The sequence below is a fragment of the Chrysemys picta genome, unplaced genomic scaffold (genome assembly GCF_011386835.1).
Source record: "Chrysemys picta bellii isolate R12L10 unplaced genomic scaffold, ASM1138683v2 scaf220, whole genome shotgun sequence".
NCBI classification, from domain to species: Eukaryota; Metazoa; Chordata; order Testudines; family Emydidae; genus Chrysemys; species Chrysemys picta.
In genome coordinates, this window is record NW_027052927.1 from 44739 (window position 1) to 61607 (window position 16869).

Genomic DNA, 16869 nt, shown 5'->3' on the forward strand with positions numbered 1-16869 from the left:
GACCCCTCAAGGAGTTGTGAGGCTATTACATGGGGGGGGTGAGTTGTCAGCCTCTACCCCAAACGCCGCTTTGCTTCCAGCATTTACAATGGTGTTCAATATATTAAAAAGCCTTTTTAATTTATAAAGGGGGGGTGTCACACTCCGACGCTTGCTATGGGAAAGGAGTCACCAGTACAAAAGTTTGAGAACCACTGCACAATACTTTTTATTTTCTAGTTAAACCACTCTGATAGAATTCCACTGGTGATCCAAGGGAATTTGTATTGTTCTGCTTATCCATTTAGATGCTGATCTCCATAAGTAGGGACCGTGTCTTCCCGTGGCTTTTATGGCACCACACATGGAATAAGAATTTAACAAATATTAATATTTGTATTTAAAAGCGACAATAAAGGGACATTATTTCTCCTGTACCTTAGAGTTGCATTCAGCATTAATCAATGGGAAAAGATGCTCCCCTTTAGGCCCAAAGCTATTTCTGCTTTTTCCCCCTTCTTTCTTCCCCACGTTCCTTTCTTGTTTCTCTCTGCACCTTAGCTGAGGCTATGTCTACACTACTTATGTCGGGATAACTTATGTCGCTCGGGGATATGAATAAGCCACCCCGTGAGCGATATAAGTTACACCGACCTAAGCACCAATGTGGGCAGCGCTATGTCAGCGGGAGAGCTTCTCTTGCGGACACAGCTACTGCCGCTCATTGGGGGAGGATTAATTAAGTTGACGGAAGAGAGCTCTCCCATCAGCTTAGAATGGCTACACTTGAGAATGGCACAGCTGCATCAGTGCAGCCATTGTGCTGCTGTAGTGCTTCAGTATAGCCACTCACGGCAGAGATGGGAGGGGTCCTCCCATTGCTCTAGTTAATCCATCTCCCCACAAGTCAGGAGCTAGGTTGACAGCAGAATTCTCCCGCTGACCTAGTGCTGTCTACACCGGGGGAGCGGGGGGGAGATTAGATCAGTTTAACTACGTCACCCAGGGGTGTGGTTTTATCACACCCCTAAGCGATGTAGATGGGTATACTTAACTTTTTATTGGCCTTAGTTTTCTATATTTCCTTCCATGCAGCAACTCCCAGCTCCTGTCCCCAGCTCCAGTCCTATTTCATCCACTAAATGACCAGCAATGAAATAGTTCATGCTTACATTAAAGTGTCCTTGTTGGACCTTAGCATTAACACTTCATCGAGATTACTTGGGGGGGGGTGAAATCTGACGATGTTCATACCCCCCAGCCTCATTGTTTCAAGCTGGCTGCAGACTCAGGAAGACAACACTACTTTGTTTACCCTTGGTTACATTTAGAAAGAAGGTTCTCTCTCTGACCATAAGGCCTAGTAACTTCTGTTTTGTTTTATTTAAATCTTAAATTCCAAACATTATCTGGGTCCCGTGTAGCCTGCCCACCAAGCGTTTGACACCACTGACACAGAGGGAGAGTCCCTACCCTGAAGAGTTTGTAACCTTGATTAAGATATAAAACATGAATGTATTAAATAAACGAAGAGAAAGAGAGGGTGAGAGTAAAAGTGAAAGGAAAACTTGGCTCCATCAGTAGCTTTGTGAACAATTAGATCATCTCAACGCAAAAAAAATTAATTATAAGAAATAAACAAAAACCAAAATAGATTTCACTAATGGCTGCTGGCCCCCTGCCTAGCCATGGAAGAAAAAGTCATTATCATTTGAGTTACTCTGGTTACAAAAAATAGACTACAAGGTGCACAGCTACTCTCATTCCAGTGGGAATTTAATTTAATTAGTGTCTAATTTCAGATCACATTTCTGGCAGCTGTGTTTATTGCACATTCTTTAAAGCCAGAAATTAGCATGCATTGAAGTTACCATCAAAGCTCATTTATCCGTATGTCTACATCCTGCCGGCTTGTAGCAATCTGGGCTTGTGTGTTTATTTAGCACTTTATTAAAGTTACAGTAAATAAGATTTCAGTAGATATTCTGGGTTTGTCACAGTATTTAGTATGGACTTGTTACACTGTCATGTTACAGCCTTCATTGGAAGTTTGATCAGAGAAATGCTGTTCAGTATAGTAGATGGTATATTAATATGGTGGCATATTGGTAACAAGAATATGCTCCGATCTTGATAACAGCATGCTCGCTCTCTCACACACCCCTCTCCTGCTCTCTCATTAACAATAAAAGCTCTAGTTGACCTTTCACTCCTAAAGCTACTGAAAACTTTATGAAACTGTAAGTTGATCACGTTGTTGGTCTTTGTAACTTCTTATAGGTTTAGGAGAAAGATTTGCTCTGTAGTCAACCCAGCAGTCCCTGTCATAGCTGCTTGGTCTATTTGCCAGCACTTGCAGAGGCACTATCTGATGAAACAAGGCAGTGTGACAGACAAGGAACTGATATATATTAATTTATGAATATTGATATGGAATAATGGTTTGAATATTGTAAATGACCTAGTCAATCAGGTAAAATTATTGTATAACTATGTTGGGTTATTAGAATTACCTGTATGGATCTAACTTAATAGGGGGTAGTGGGAAAAGCAAACAAGAAAGCAACACAATATATCTAAATAAGAACACACCACCAGCACACATTTTAAACTCTGCGACAAACTATCATCTCCAAGGATGCTGTCTCCATCAAGTTGCAAGCCTTTTTTTTGCCAACGCTAGGAGCCTTGAAATGAAATAAACACTAAAGAGTTTAAAAGTACTTCTCAAGGGAAGAAAGGAGTGTCAGCAGCTGTTTAGGAAGACAGGTAGAGAGAGAAAGATGCTGTTGAGGGAGCCTAAAGAAGGTTTCCTTCCCAGATCCAGGGAATGGTAAGACTTAGGGAAAAGCCAGAAATGCTTTCAGTATATTTGTTGTTTTAAGATCCATTTTCTCTTAAATGTTTTTGTTCAAAATAAATAATACTTTGCTCCAAGGAGGCTGTTCACTCCCAGTCACTGCTGTCATTGCTCGTGGAGAGAATAAAACTTCAGAGTCTGAGCCTAAGTCAGGCCTGCTGAGGTCTGGTTAATGCCTGGGGACTGCAGCCAAGGCCCAGTCTCGGAGTGGGAGAATTGCATGACTCCACTCAAAGCCAGGTGACAGCTGGAGGCCTAAAAACACGAAGGGGATGCACTCGACAAGACCAGAGGTCAGGGATGCAGTTTGCCTGGGAACTGTGACAGACAGCGTAAGCTGTATTAGGCTAGCAGGGTTGGGGAGAAATACAGCTTTCTGTCTGATGTAAACAATAATCTTCATTGAGGTAGTAAAGAACTCCCCATAGCTTCATTACAGCTGAGTCCTGTCTCTTCTTTTACACGAGGGATGCTCCAGGCCCAAATAGAAACATCAAATCCAGTTCTCCTTGAATCCTGAGGAAGTCCTAATTTGGGTCTACATCTGAAAATAACTGTTCTAGCCAGGAATGGCACTAATGGAGGAACATGAGAGTGTCCAACAACCTAATCCCAAATATGTATCTATAGGGGGATGTGACAGGGAGGCATCACACCCTCTACATTTTAAAGTTTGCTGGCACATCAGTGATTGTGTTGGTACACTTAGAAATCCTCCAGAGGGAAACAAAATCAGTTACCAGTATTGTGCATTCCAGATTTTTGTATAGATTTATAATTGTTGTATTGTCCAGAACCACTGTTCTACAAACAAGGCTCAGGACCTTGTGTTTATTTGTGGCCTGCTCCTCTCTGCATAGTAGGCCCCTGTTGACACACAAACTTTCCAGTGGAAAGAGGGGGGGAAATGAAGATGTTCTGTGTTATCAAGGGGCTTATAAAGGGGATGGGTGGAGAAGAGGAAATCAGAACTTTTACAGATGAAGTCTGCATCTGACCCACTAACCTCCTGTCTCACCACACTCAGCACCTTGTTTAACTTGCAATCCTGGGTTAAGCTCTTACCCTCTGTAACACACTGCTGGGGATACGCAGAACTGTGAGTCACTGTGTTACCTCTCTGCCTGAGCAAGAATGAGTTTAGCTGGCAATTAGAGTGTGTGTCAGCTCCCTGCCACACCAGCCTGTCTTCCTCAGTAGCAAACTCCTCAAGGTTCGCCCAGCCCAGACTTTGCCTAGCAGATAACCATCAGTGAACTCCAGCCCCCCAAGTTCCTCAAAGATGTTTCTCTGCAATGCACAGTCCCTACATTCTTCAGTCTTCATTCACAGAAGAGATTGTTTGCTGCTCTGTTAAAGAGTCAGTACGTCACAGCTTATTAATTTAACTGAGGTAAATACTCCCTTCCCTTCAAACACAGCGCTGAATTGGTTTATAGTAAAAGTGAAAAGTTTATTAACAGAAGAGTATGGATTAAGTATATCAAGTAAAAGAGATAAAGATAGAAATGGTTACAAGCAAATAAAAGTGAAAACACACATTTAAAAGTCAAAAACTTGATCTAGCAAGATAGTTTCTCTTACCCCGAGTCTCCTTTCCAGCTTTTTACTGCCTGGCCTGGCCTGGCCAGGACCCATCACAGAGATCCGATCACTTGGTTTAATTGTCTCCTCAAGGTGCAGGATCAAGATGGAGAGTCTCTCTGTTCTTTCTATTCCCAAAGGGATATCTTCGTTTTACAGGTCAGAAAGGTGTCCTGGGACTCAGTCACCTGTGTTCCTCTGGGGTGCAAGAGCCAGATTAATTCTCTGTCTTTCAAGTTCAGTCTCAAGATAACCCCCACTGCTTTCAATGATTTCAATGAAATCCTAGTGAACTTTAAAAATCCAAAGTACTAGAATCTAACTCAAAACATTCATCCTTGGTAATAATCCTACAAAGGAGCAGCAGCCAAACAAATCTCAGTTTTGTGCTTTTTCTTTCATTACTAGGTAAAAATGAGAAGACTATTTCAAGACCTGAAGGATGAGCTGAACCGCACTTATCAACTAGACCCTTCCATCAGCTACACTGGCATACAGCATAGTGATACCAGCACCTTTAAAACATGTTTTTAGCGTATTACTATCAAGTCACATTGATTTTTTTTCCATTTCCAGACACTTCAGGAGACAAACATAGAAAGACAGCAAACTAGACTAATTAGCATGAATTGTACTGCGAGCCTTGCACAAAAAGGAAAAATCCAGCCAATGCATTCTCTGCAACAGAATATACAATTGTTTAATATCACTGTTGTAATACTCAGATTACTGTACACAGAACAATACTGGAGTGCCAATGACAGCATTTGTATGGAGACTTTCATAAATCAAAATGGAGTGCTCAGGACAAGTGTGCTTTCACTGATGATTTATCAGCCCTGGCTCAGAAAGTTGCCTTAATTTATACAACCACCTTACCAGGAATTTACTCTAGGAATTCTTCTTGTTTTATGTACCACACACCTGATTAGAGATAGATTAGAAATTAAGAACTGAGGGTAAAATGTTCAAAATCACCTAAACAACTCAGGAGATCATGTCCCATTTGTTTCCAGAGACTTAAGCTCCTAAGCAATTTGGGAGCCTTTGAAAATTTTATCATACAAAAAAATTAAGTTTAGAGGGAGTTAAGGTAGAGAGTCCATAGCACTAAATCACATTACAGGAATGCTTTAAATTTTCCCAAAACTAAGCACCACAAATGCAGGAAATTCAATGTTAAAGTTACATTTAAAAAGTAGTACAAATAGATTAAGAAATGAAAATACACAGTTAACACAACCTTAACTCTTCCCTGTAGTGACACCATGCAATAACCGTAGGACAATACTCGTCTCCCTCCTGTCGTCACTACAAAGTCAAGATGGGTTGGGAAAAATTATAAAACCCCTATAATCTTTTTTACCCTTACATTACTGATATATACTCACAACCATAACTTCATCTTAATGTACATTTTGTATGAGTTTCGTTAATTTTTAATTACCAAAAATTTCACACATGATCACCAAACAAGGAATCAAAAGAAAATGGTACTACGATATTTCTAATTATTAGACGATATGCAGTGTCAATCTTTAATCATTTTATTTTAATTTTAACTTTCAAGGTCAGATTTGCTGGCATACCAGAACAGCCTAAAGCAGCCAGGACGCATTGGCCATTTAAACTTAATGCTAATTGGCATCACTAGAACAACACAAAGCCGATAAAGTATAGCGGTGAATCTGTCTCTTAATTTGCAATTGACCTGTTGCTTTAGAGAGCGGTATTATTGAGATTCATGCTATGTGAAAAGGGGGTGGGTAAAGCACAGTCTGCAAGTCTCAATATCTGTGAAATTTAAAAACTCCTCCTATGCGCCTCAGTTTCCCTGCAGGGGCTGCCTGGGTGCACAATAGAGCTAAGGCAGCAGTGTCATCGGGAGCCTTTCAGGCATTGATACCCAAGCTCGTGTGCCAGCATGGAACCTTCAAAGAGCTGTGAAATTGGGCCAACTAATCTAACAATGAGCACTCCACTCATGTCCAGTCTCCTTCATCCAGAGTCATTACACCCCATAGAACTATTGCATGAAAAATAACTTGAGAGAAAGGGGGGTGGGATTGGTGAAATTGCATCTGATGTCACAATGGTCCCAATTAAAAGTTACCTGACCGGTTGAACTGACCCTGTGTGTAGTCTATATAACAATTAGATTAAAAAAATCCTTAAAATAGCTTAATTGCAACCTAATTTCTTGCAATATAGCCTACACACAAGTTTTCAATTAATTTTAACTATATAAAACATTTGAAGAGTTTGTGTTAAGATCATTTGGGACATAGAAGAGAGTGATACAAATGCTAAATTTCTTAAGGGTCCCAGTTTTCAGTTAATTTAACTAATTAATTTATTTTCTTGTAATTCTCAGAAAATTCATTCTGTGCTCAAAAGGAAAGTACTGTAAGTTTGAGCAGGCAGGATAATGCTGTGTTTTCCATACATAAAAGACGTTGAATCCTTATTTGAGTCTAAAGCTCAACCTGAATTATGCTTAATTTTTTCTTCCAACTCAGATCAGTAACAACTGAAGAAGAGAGACTGTAAAAAGTAGAAGATACAAAGAAAAAATGAAATCATCTATATATATTATGCAAGTTACAGTCTTACAGTGTTAATATTAGTGTCATAGCCGATCTGATTTTTCTAATACATGGCCTGGATAGGGAAACATGATCAGCAGTGCTTTGGGAAAAGTCATTTCTACTCAGTTGGACAATTATTGATTTTAATTGATTCGGCTGATGTGACCCTTTATATGTTCCACTGCACTGCGGTGGGCTGCTACATTGAGCCCACTGAGGCCTTTTGAAGTGATGAATACATTTTTTTAATGTAGAGTTTATTTGGAATGATTTATCCCAAACTCAAGTGCATTATGATGAACAACGTGGAATTCCCATTTTTACTGAAATGCAGCTAGGCTTGTAGACATTCTACTGTGGACTTAATCATCCACTTGTATGTCATCCTTTGTCCATTAAACTTTGTTATATTTACAGTACAGTCTATTAATAGCCTCAGGTAAAGATGGACTGAGAAGTTGAAATGATAAGAGCTGGAGGCCAAGACCTCTGGGAAACCCTTGCTCAGAGGTTTAGCCGTTAGATGGTATCTTCTGCCTTTCCAAGTAACTGGAAGGAGTCCAACACCATTCTGCTGTGCAAGAAGTGATCGTGAAGATCTAAAGAACTTTTGTCCAATATGCCTGCTCTCACATGTCTACAAGCGGTTCACCAAAATAATAACAAACCGACTCTCACAGAGTCTGGACGAGCAACAGCCCAGAGAACAGGCAGGTTTTCGGAGGAATTTCAGCACATGGACCATATTTTCACTATATTCCCTTTATGTATACGCCAACACGTGCCAGCCTCTTCAGCTAAACAGTACAGTAACTCCTCACTTAAAGTCATCCCTGTTAACGGTGTTTCATTGTTATGTTGCTGATTAATTACAGAACACGCTCGTTTAAAGTTGTGCAATTGTTAGTGGGGGAATGGTCCCGCTATTGTGGGGAACTTTCCTGGCTTCTGAACTACCCCGGTGAAGTGGGCTAGCGAAAGGATCTGAGTCCTCGCTCCCACTCCCTTTACCCAGAGGCCTCCCTGCCCTTGAGGGCTCCCCTTCCACTCTCCTGTCTGGCAGAGTCCTCGTAACCCTAACAAGGCTGGGCCCAGGATTGCTGTGCCCAGGATTCCTGGGGGGCTCAACCCCCAACCCTGCTGTGGTCACCTAGGACAGGGGTTAGGGTGTCCCCACTCTGGGGTACCCTCTCTGCACTGGGCACCTCCCTGACCCACTGATTATTCCATACAATTTAAAGCAAATACAAGTTGTTTAATTAACAATTAATCTAAAGAAAAGAACAAGGAAAAATGGGAAAGGTTAAAGGAAAACACATCACCCTGCTCTGTGGCAGGGAACATCACAAACAGCGTCTCTGGACATCAGGGCACTTCGCAGTCTGTTCCTTGTAGGTCCCAGATTTCCTTCTCAGGCCCTGGCTGTGCTGCAGGTATGCTGCGGGTTGGACACTTGCAATGGTGGTGGCCACACACCTCCGGGCTTTGAGTGGTGGGACCCTTCTTTCCAGCGTCAGCCCCCCGTCAGGTTAAGGTCCCCCGCCCGGTCTGGCGTGCAAGGGCCCTTGGCTAGGGGTGTCTTTCTGTGCTGGGCCCTTTGCCCGAGGTCCCCCTTTGGCTGGTCCCAGTTGCTCACCACACCTGGCTCTGTGGCTGCAGCTCTGCTCCCAGCACAGGATCTGCTCTCCCTGGGCTGCGTCTCTGGCTGCGCCTCTGGCCCCTCTGGGTCTGGCACAGTTCTGCTCTCCAGCTCAGCTTGGGCCCCTGCTTTCTCCTTAGCTCGGCCCCACTCAGTCTGACCCAGGCAATTCCAACTCACACGGAGGACGGGACCCACCCTGGCCTCCTGTCATGCTGATTAGCCTGCCCGCCCTGTCAATCAGGCTGACCTGAGCATTGGCCTCTCACCATTGTTCCTGGGGACTGTCATTCTCAGGGTCCTGATTTCCCATCGACCCCTCCCCTTTTAGTGCTGGGAGCTAGCCAACCAAAACACCCCCACTGAATGTTAGTAAGGGGCAACGGTCCCCTTACACAATGCTGCCTTATGTCATAACAGATAGTTAAGGGTTAATGCCTCTTTTACCTATAAAGGGTTAAGAAGTTCACCTAGTCTAGCTAACACCTGACCAGAGGAACCAATGGGGGGATAAGATGTTTCAAAAGGAAGGAGGGAAGTTTCGTTTCTTTAGTTTCAGTATAAGTTTTGACCGGAGTGGGCAAGCTCCAGAATTCAGCCTCTTATCAAGTAGTGAGTATTAGTGAAGGAAATAAATAGGTTTATGTTTATTTTCTTTGTAACTTGTCTTGGGCATTAGGGAATAATCAAATTGGGTATTTTTTGTGTAACTAAGTTTTTGCCCAGGGGAACATCCTCTGTGATTTGAAGCTGTTGTCTGTGAGAGTAGCTGGTATGCTAATCTCTCCCAGAGGGTTTTCTTTTACCTTTCTTTTCTTTAAGTAAAAGCCTTCTTTTTAAGAACCTGCTTGATTTTTCCTTGTTTTAAGATCCAAGGGTTTGGATCGGTGTTCACCAGGGAATTGGTGAAGAAGTCTCTCAAGGGTACTGTAATAGGTCCTAGCCGGGGCTCGACCCTTCCGGGCAGGAGGGGAGCCACACCGACTCGCTACTGTGGGAACAAGCAGTCAGTTAGTCTCGAAGCTCCGGCTCTTTGGTGCAGGACCGGCGCGACCACAGTTAAAGCTCAGGCCCTTGACTGCAGGGGCCGCGCGAGCCAACAGTTCAGAGCCCAGGCCCGGGATCAGGGCGGAGAAAACACAGTTAAGCTCTGGCCCTTGTTGGCAGGGGCTGAGCGAGCAGGCAGTTCAGAAGCCCAGGCCCTGGATCAGGGCGGGGCAAACACAGTTAAGCTCAGGCCCTTGTTTGTAGGGGGCTGAGCGAGCAAATAGTTCAGAAGCCCAGGTAAGGCACGCCTAGGCTTTCTGTAGCCGAGCGTTGGGTGAGGGGGAAACCTGCCACCCGTGAGCAGGGGTGGCAGGGGGGAACGCAGGCCCACCCACTCCACTGCGTTCCAGCCTGGGGCCCTAGCAGCGGTTACTGCCGCTGCTGGTCAGTGGGGTATCCAGACCGCAACACACTGACATAGGCTCACACTCGGTTGCAGCCGGACCGGGGTCGGCTACCCCCGGGTTACTTCCACGATCCCCCTCAAAGCCTACCTCGTTCGTCGCGCCGGGCTCGGGCCAGTCCATCTGCATGGGCTCCTCTCTGCCAGGGCTCGGTGGCAGGTCCGGTAGCTCTGCCGGGAAGTCAGGCCAACGGTCCTCAGGCGGCTCCTCTGGGTAGCAGCAGGGGCGGAGGGGTTCGGGTACAGTCTCACCCTCAGGGTTGGTGGGGTCGGGTTCCCAGGGATTCTCCCAGTGACGGGAGCGGACGGGCTCCGATGGCTCCTCCTCGTAGCGTGCCCGGGGTAGCTCGGGCCAGCTAGGGTCCAGGCCACGGTCTTCGGCGGTCTCCTGACCGGGAGCTCCCAGCCACACGTCTGCTCCCTGCGGTGGTTGGCCACCGACTGAGCTCTGGCGGCCGGCCTTTATACTTCCTGTCCCGCCCCTTGACTTCCGGGGGGCGGGGACAGGCGGTGGTGGTCCCACCCACTCTGGTGCCTGCACGTGGGCTCCCTCTTCTGGGCAGGAGGGGAGCCACACCGACTCACTACAGGTACCCAGGAAGGGAGTTAGCACTTGGGAGTGGTGGCAGCAAAACCAGATCTAAGCTGGTAATTCAGTTTAGAGGTTCACATGCAGGCCCCCATCTCTGTACTCTAAAGTCCAGAGTGGGGATGAAACTTAGGACACCTTATAACGTCGTTTGGCAGCCGCCTGCTTTGTCCACTGCTTGCAGGAAGAGCAGCCTGTTGCAGCTAGCTGCTGAGGGCTTAGAATCTGGGTGGACCAGCAGCCCCCCCTTTCAGCTCCCCACTCCCCTAGGTTCCCTGTGCAGCAGCTGCCCAGCCGGCTATCAATTGCGGGCAGTTCAGATGTCCCTCCGCCCACTGCCATGTGCTGCTCCTGCCCTCTGCCTTGGAGCTGCTCTTGGGAGCCTCCTGCTTGCTGTGCAAGGGGGGGGGGGCTAATGTCAGGGTTTCCCCCTCTCCCCTGCTCCTGCACCCCACTTACCCCTTCTCCATATACAGCAGGGTGGGGACACTGATGGAGAGAGACAGAGAGAGCTTGGGGCAGCAGCTGCTGTCTCAACTCCCGATAGACTTAAAAAGACAATGTACTTACGAGTGGGGTCAGCATACTTAAAGGGGCAATGTGCATATCTCTCTCCCTCTCCCACACACAGGGTGTGTGTCTCTGTTTGCCATGCTGTCTCCCCCCATTGGTGCTGCCTTGTAGAGTGTGAGGCTACATTAACAACATTTTAACCCTTGAAGGCTCAGCCAAAAGCTAGTTCATCATTTAGCAGTAAGGCATTCCCTGGGGAAATATCTCACTCGCTTCCACCCCCTCAACCAAGCTTCACAATCGTCATCGCTGTGTACAGTATTAAAGTGTTTGTTTAAAATATGGTGTGTGTGTGTATAGTTTTTCCTCTGGTGAAAAAAAATTCCCTGGAACCTAACCCCACCCATTTATATTAATTCTTATGGGGAAATTGGTTTTGCTTTCCAATGTTTCGCGTAAAGTCATATTTTTCAGGAACATAACTACAACGTTAAGCGAGGAATTACTGTACTGCAATGTTGTATGGTAGTGAAACATGGGTGCTGACAGAGGAGCAGCAACTGTTGTCATGGAGAGTGTGATGGAAAGAAGAATTCTGGGAATTTCAATCCACGACCGAGTCCCCAATGAAGAGATCAGACAGCAGAGTGGAGTGCTGAACGTCGTTGTTGAGAGCAGGCATAGTAAAATGCGATAGGCGGGCATATAGTGAGGCTCACTGACAATCGATGGACTAGCAGCTGCACTCGGCCAAACTCCAAAGAGATGGGAAGATGTTACCATGAAAAGACATGGCCGCACATGGAGAAGGAAGGCCATGATACAAGAAGAATGGAAGACGTGTTGTGATTGGTGCAATCGAGACGAGGGCTGAAGGACCAATCGATCAAGGTGATCAAGGTGAACTTCTAGTAATGAATAGTCTCAGAAATGTGTTTTGGAAATTTAATGAAACATCTATATACAGAAGGAATACTGCTAATGTAATATGTGGTTTGGTATTTAACTGCATTTCTATTAAATTTTATCTCAAACAAGTTTCTACAGAATTATTTACAGAACATTGTACAGCGATCAGCTATATTACCAACATGTTGTGAAATAAAAATGGATATGACCATTCTTTCAACATAGCTTTCCTGACATAGTTCTCAGGAAATGTTTAACAACAAGACCTGTAAAAATGATTTACTGTTCAAAGTATTATACAAATTATTTTGACAAAAAATAGTGAGCATATAGTTTTCATTCCTAGTCATGAAAACTATTTATCTTCCAAAGGTTATCTTGATCTGAAGTGATATAACTGCAGTGTAGAAGTTTCGTGCCGGGGCTCGACCCTCCTGGGCAGGAGGGGAGCCACACCGACTCACTACTGGTGGAACAAACAACCAGTTAGTTCAGGGCTCAGGCCCTCTGGTGCAGGGGCTGAGCAACCGTATAGAGTTAGGAAGCTCAGGCCCTTTGGTGCAGGGACTGAGTAACAATATAACAGCCAGTTGGGAGGCCCAGGCCCCGGATCAGGGCGGGGCACAAACAGTCACAGCTCAGGCTCTCTGGTGCAGGGGCTGAGCAAACAAGCAGCAAGTTCAGGTAGGGCCCAGGCCCTGGATCAGGGCGGGGCACAAACAGTCACAGCTCAGGCCCTTTGGTGCAGGGGCTGAGCAAACAATATCCCAGTTGGGGTAAGCGCAGGCTCCTACACCTCCTTCAGGGGGGGACGCAGGCCCACCCACTCCACTGCGTTCCAGCCCGGGGCCCTAGCAGCGGCTATCACCTCTGCTGGTCAGTGGGGTATCCTGCCCGAAACACGCCGGGCTCGGGCCAGTCCAGCAACATCGGTTCCTCTGGTTCGGGACTTGGGGGCAGGTCTGGCAGCTCCTCGGGGAAATCCGGCCACTGAGGCTCCGGCGGCTCCTCCGGGTAACAGCAGGGGTGGAGGGGCTCTGGGGGCTCCTCGCCTTCGTAGTTGGCGTGGGGCAGGTCTGACTGCTCCTCCCAATGACGGGAGCGGACGGGCTCCAGCGGCTCCTCCTCGTAGTGGGCTCGGGGTAGCTCAAGCTAGTTAGGGCAACAGCCTCGGGCCTCGGAGGTCTCCCGGCCGCACGTCTGCTCCCTGCGGTGGCTAGGCCTCACTGAGCTCTGGCGGCCAGCTTTTACACTTCCTGTACTGCCCCTTGACTTCCGGGGTCGGGAACAGGCGTCGGTGACTCCGCCCACTTGGGTGTCTGTAAGGGCTCTCCCTCTGCTGGGCAGGAGGGGAGCCACCCCGAGTCACTACATGCAGGCTAGTAACATAAGGGTCCTAAAGTCAATCCAACCCTAACCCTGTCCCTTGACCCATTAAGCCCCACCCCTTGACCCATCAAACCCCGCCCACCTGTCAAAGGAAGTCCCGCCCCAGAGGGTATTACTTCCGGGGTCAAAGCAGCCACATGATTATAAGCAAGGTGCCTTCTGTGACCCCTGTAAGAACTCCTCCCACTTCCCTCTACCAATCACCATGGGTTTTGCCCTGATAGGACCTCCCAGAGAGGAGATTTGACCAGTCAGGGTGAGTCCTAGGGCGGGGTGACCTGTTCGGAAGTGGGTCGTGTTACCCCTCTAAGAACTCCTCCCAACACCCTCTGCCAGTCAGAGTGCAGCACCATTACCCCAGAAGTCCCAGCTACGGGCAGAAGAGGCCGTCTCTTACCAAGGACACGTGTTTTAGAAATTGTGGAAAGGCTGCTGAGAGGAAAGGTGGACTCCTTTACCACCCCCGTGAGAACTTCGGACTTTGTTTTAGACCTGAGCGCCTTTGGACGTGTGTGGAGAAAGCGCTACATCAGTGACAGTTCCAAGGAGGACCTTTTGACTCAACCGTTGATGGATACGTTGGAATCCAACCCCAAAACCCTTGTGAGGCACCCCGATGAGTGTGACGGCCTCTCATTGTTCAACCCCCTAGAGGCGGAAGGTGATCATGGCTTGGAGGAGTCACCGGCGGGCAAGGTGAACGGAAAAGACGTTGCTCAGGTAAATGAATGATTAAGAAGCGAAGGTCGAGGCAGGGCCGGCTCTAACTTTTTTGCCGCCCCAGGCAAAAAAGAAGAGCGCCGCCCCGCCGTACCCCGCCCCGTGAGTGACGCACAGCTGAACCCGCCCCGACCAGCGCCGCCGAAATCCCCACACCCCCAGCACCAGGCTGCCCGAAGCCCCACCCCCCGAGCAAGCCCCTGGCCCCCCAGCGCCGCACCGCCCGAAGCCCCGCCCCCTCCAAGTGCCGCGCCCCCACTCCCAGCGACGTGCCATGCCAAGACCCTGCCCCCCCTCCGACCGACGCGCCAAGCCCCCGCCCCTCCGAACGTCATGCTGCCCAAAGCCCCACCCCCGGAGAGCCGCGCAAGCCCCCGCTCCCCCAGCGCTGTGCCGCCCGAAGCCCTGCCCCTTCCGAGTGCCGTGCCAAGGCCCTGCCCCCCCCTCCGAGCACTGTGCTGCCCGAAGCCCCACCCCCCATGCGCCGCACAATCCCCCGCGCCACCCGAAGCCCCGCCCCCTCCAAGCGCCGCGCCGCCTGAAGCCCCCGCACCTCTACCAGCGACACGCCATGCCAAGACCCTGCTCCCTCTCTGAGCGCCGTGCCAAGCCCCCCGAGCGCCCCGCCGCTGAACCAAAATAAATACATAAATAAAAATCCTAGCGCCGCCTCGCTGTAAGGTGCCGCCCCAAGCACGTGCTTGGTCGCCTGGTGCATGGAGCCGGCCCTGGGTCGAGGATGGAGTGTAATGGGGCTAGGAACCAGGGATTGCGTAAATTAACAAATTAAAGCCTTATGGGAGGTACCGTCACAGCATGGTCGAGCTGTTGAGAGATTTTCAGAAAAGCAACAGTGTAAGCACCCCACTGCTGCTTGTTAATTTACGCAATCCCTGGTTCCTTGCCCCATTATACCCCATCCTCGACCGTCGCTTCTTAATCATTCATTTACCTGAGCGACGTCTTTTCTGTTCAGCTTGTCAGCTGGTGACTCCCCTAAGCTATGATCGCCTTCCACCTCTAGAGGGTTGAACAATGAGAGGCCGTCACACTCATCGGGGTGCCTCACAAGGGTTTCGGGGTCGGATTCCAACGTATCCATCAACGGTTGAGTCAAAGGGTCCTCCTCGGGACTGTCACTGATGTAGCGCTTTCTCCACACAAGTCCAAAGGTGCTCGGGGCTAAAACAAAGTCTGAAGTTCTCACAGCGGTGGGAAAGGAGTCCATGTTTCCGCTCAGCAGCCTTTCCACAATTTCTAACACACGTGTCCTTGGTAAGAGATGGCCTCCTCTGCCCGGAGCTGGGACATATGGGGTAATGGTGCTGCACTCTGACTGGCAGAGGGTGTTGGGAGGAGTTCTTAGAGGGGTCACACGACCCACATCCGGACAGGTCACCCCGCCCTAGGACTCACCCTGACTGGTCAAATCTCCTCTCAGGGTGGTCCTATCGGAGTAAAACCAATACCGAGGAGGAGTTCGTAGGCGGAGGGTCACATGACACACCTTGCTGCCGGTCATGTGGACGTCTTGACCCCGGAACTAACACCCCCTGGGGCGGGACTTCCTGTGACAGGTGGGTGAGGTTTAAGGGGTCAAGGGGCAGGGTAAAGGGGTCAAGAGGCAGGGTTAGGGTTTTATTGACGGTAGGGCCCTTATACTACTCAGGTTTACAGTATTATACAGTTTTGGCCTTCTTCATTTTGCTCAGGTGATGTTTGTGTGCTCAAGGAACATCTGCCTTTGTGAGTGTTAATATTCTCCCTAGAGGTCTGAGCAACAGTTTTTGTGGGTTGTTCATTTATGCGAAGAGATCTTGAACTAGATTCCATGGGTTCAATAGCTGTTTCTGCTTCGCACTGTTGAGTATCATCTACCTGCAACACAACAAAAAATAGTCTTGTTAAGTACCAGCAGAAAGTGAGAGACGCATTCCAAGTAACCAAATACCATGAATTAGCAGACACCCGCTAAATGCAAGAATCTTCAGTGTTTATATTGATCACTTTGAAAATACAACAGTGCTGTGCAGAATGCTTTACAGCAACTACCTACTCCTCACCACGTTCAAGTTTTACAAATCGCAAGTCACATAATATAACAAGGTATAGGCAAAGCTAAGGAGTAGTACACAGTAATTCCTTGTCTAGTCTATTCTTGCTCAATCACTAATCTGCAGAACTGTATTTTGAGATATGTAATTTAAGTTTAATTACTGATATTTCATAATGAATTTGTAAATGTCCTATAGTTTATTCTGTAAATAGAATAACACTTGAAAAAGTTGTTTTGTCCTGAAGCATTTACACTGGCCTGCAGAGGATATCTTGTCCAGATGTTCTGCTGTTCAACACTAGCTTTCTAAAACTGTTAAAAAATTTCACAATATTTATACCTTTGGAGTTATCTCAAATTCCAGTCCCCACTGCTATTACAATCATCCTTGGCTCCCCTGCACTTCCCACCAAATGCTGACATGATTTTAGCATTAATTAGTTAAAACTTAAGTAGTTATAAATGTGTGCTTCACGACAATTGAAATCCCAAATGCCACAGCTTCTGATAGTGTAGGTAATTGGTCTCAATTCTCATCCCACTTACACTGATGTGGGTCATGTGTGAGAGATGAGCATCAGGGCTTATCCTTC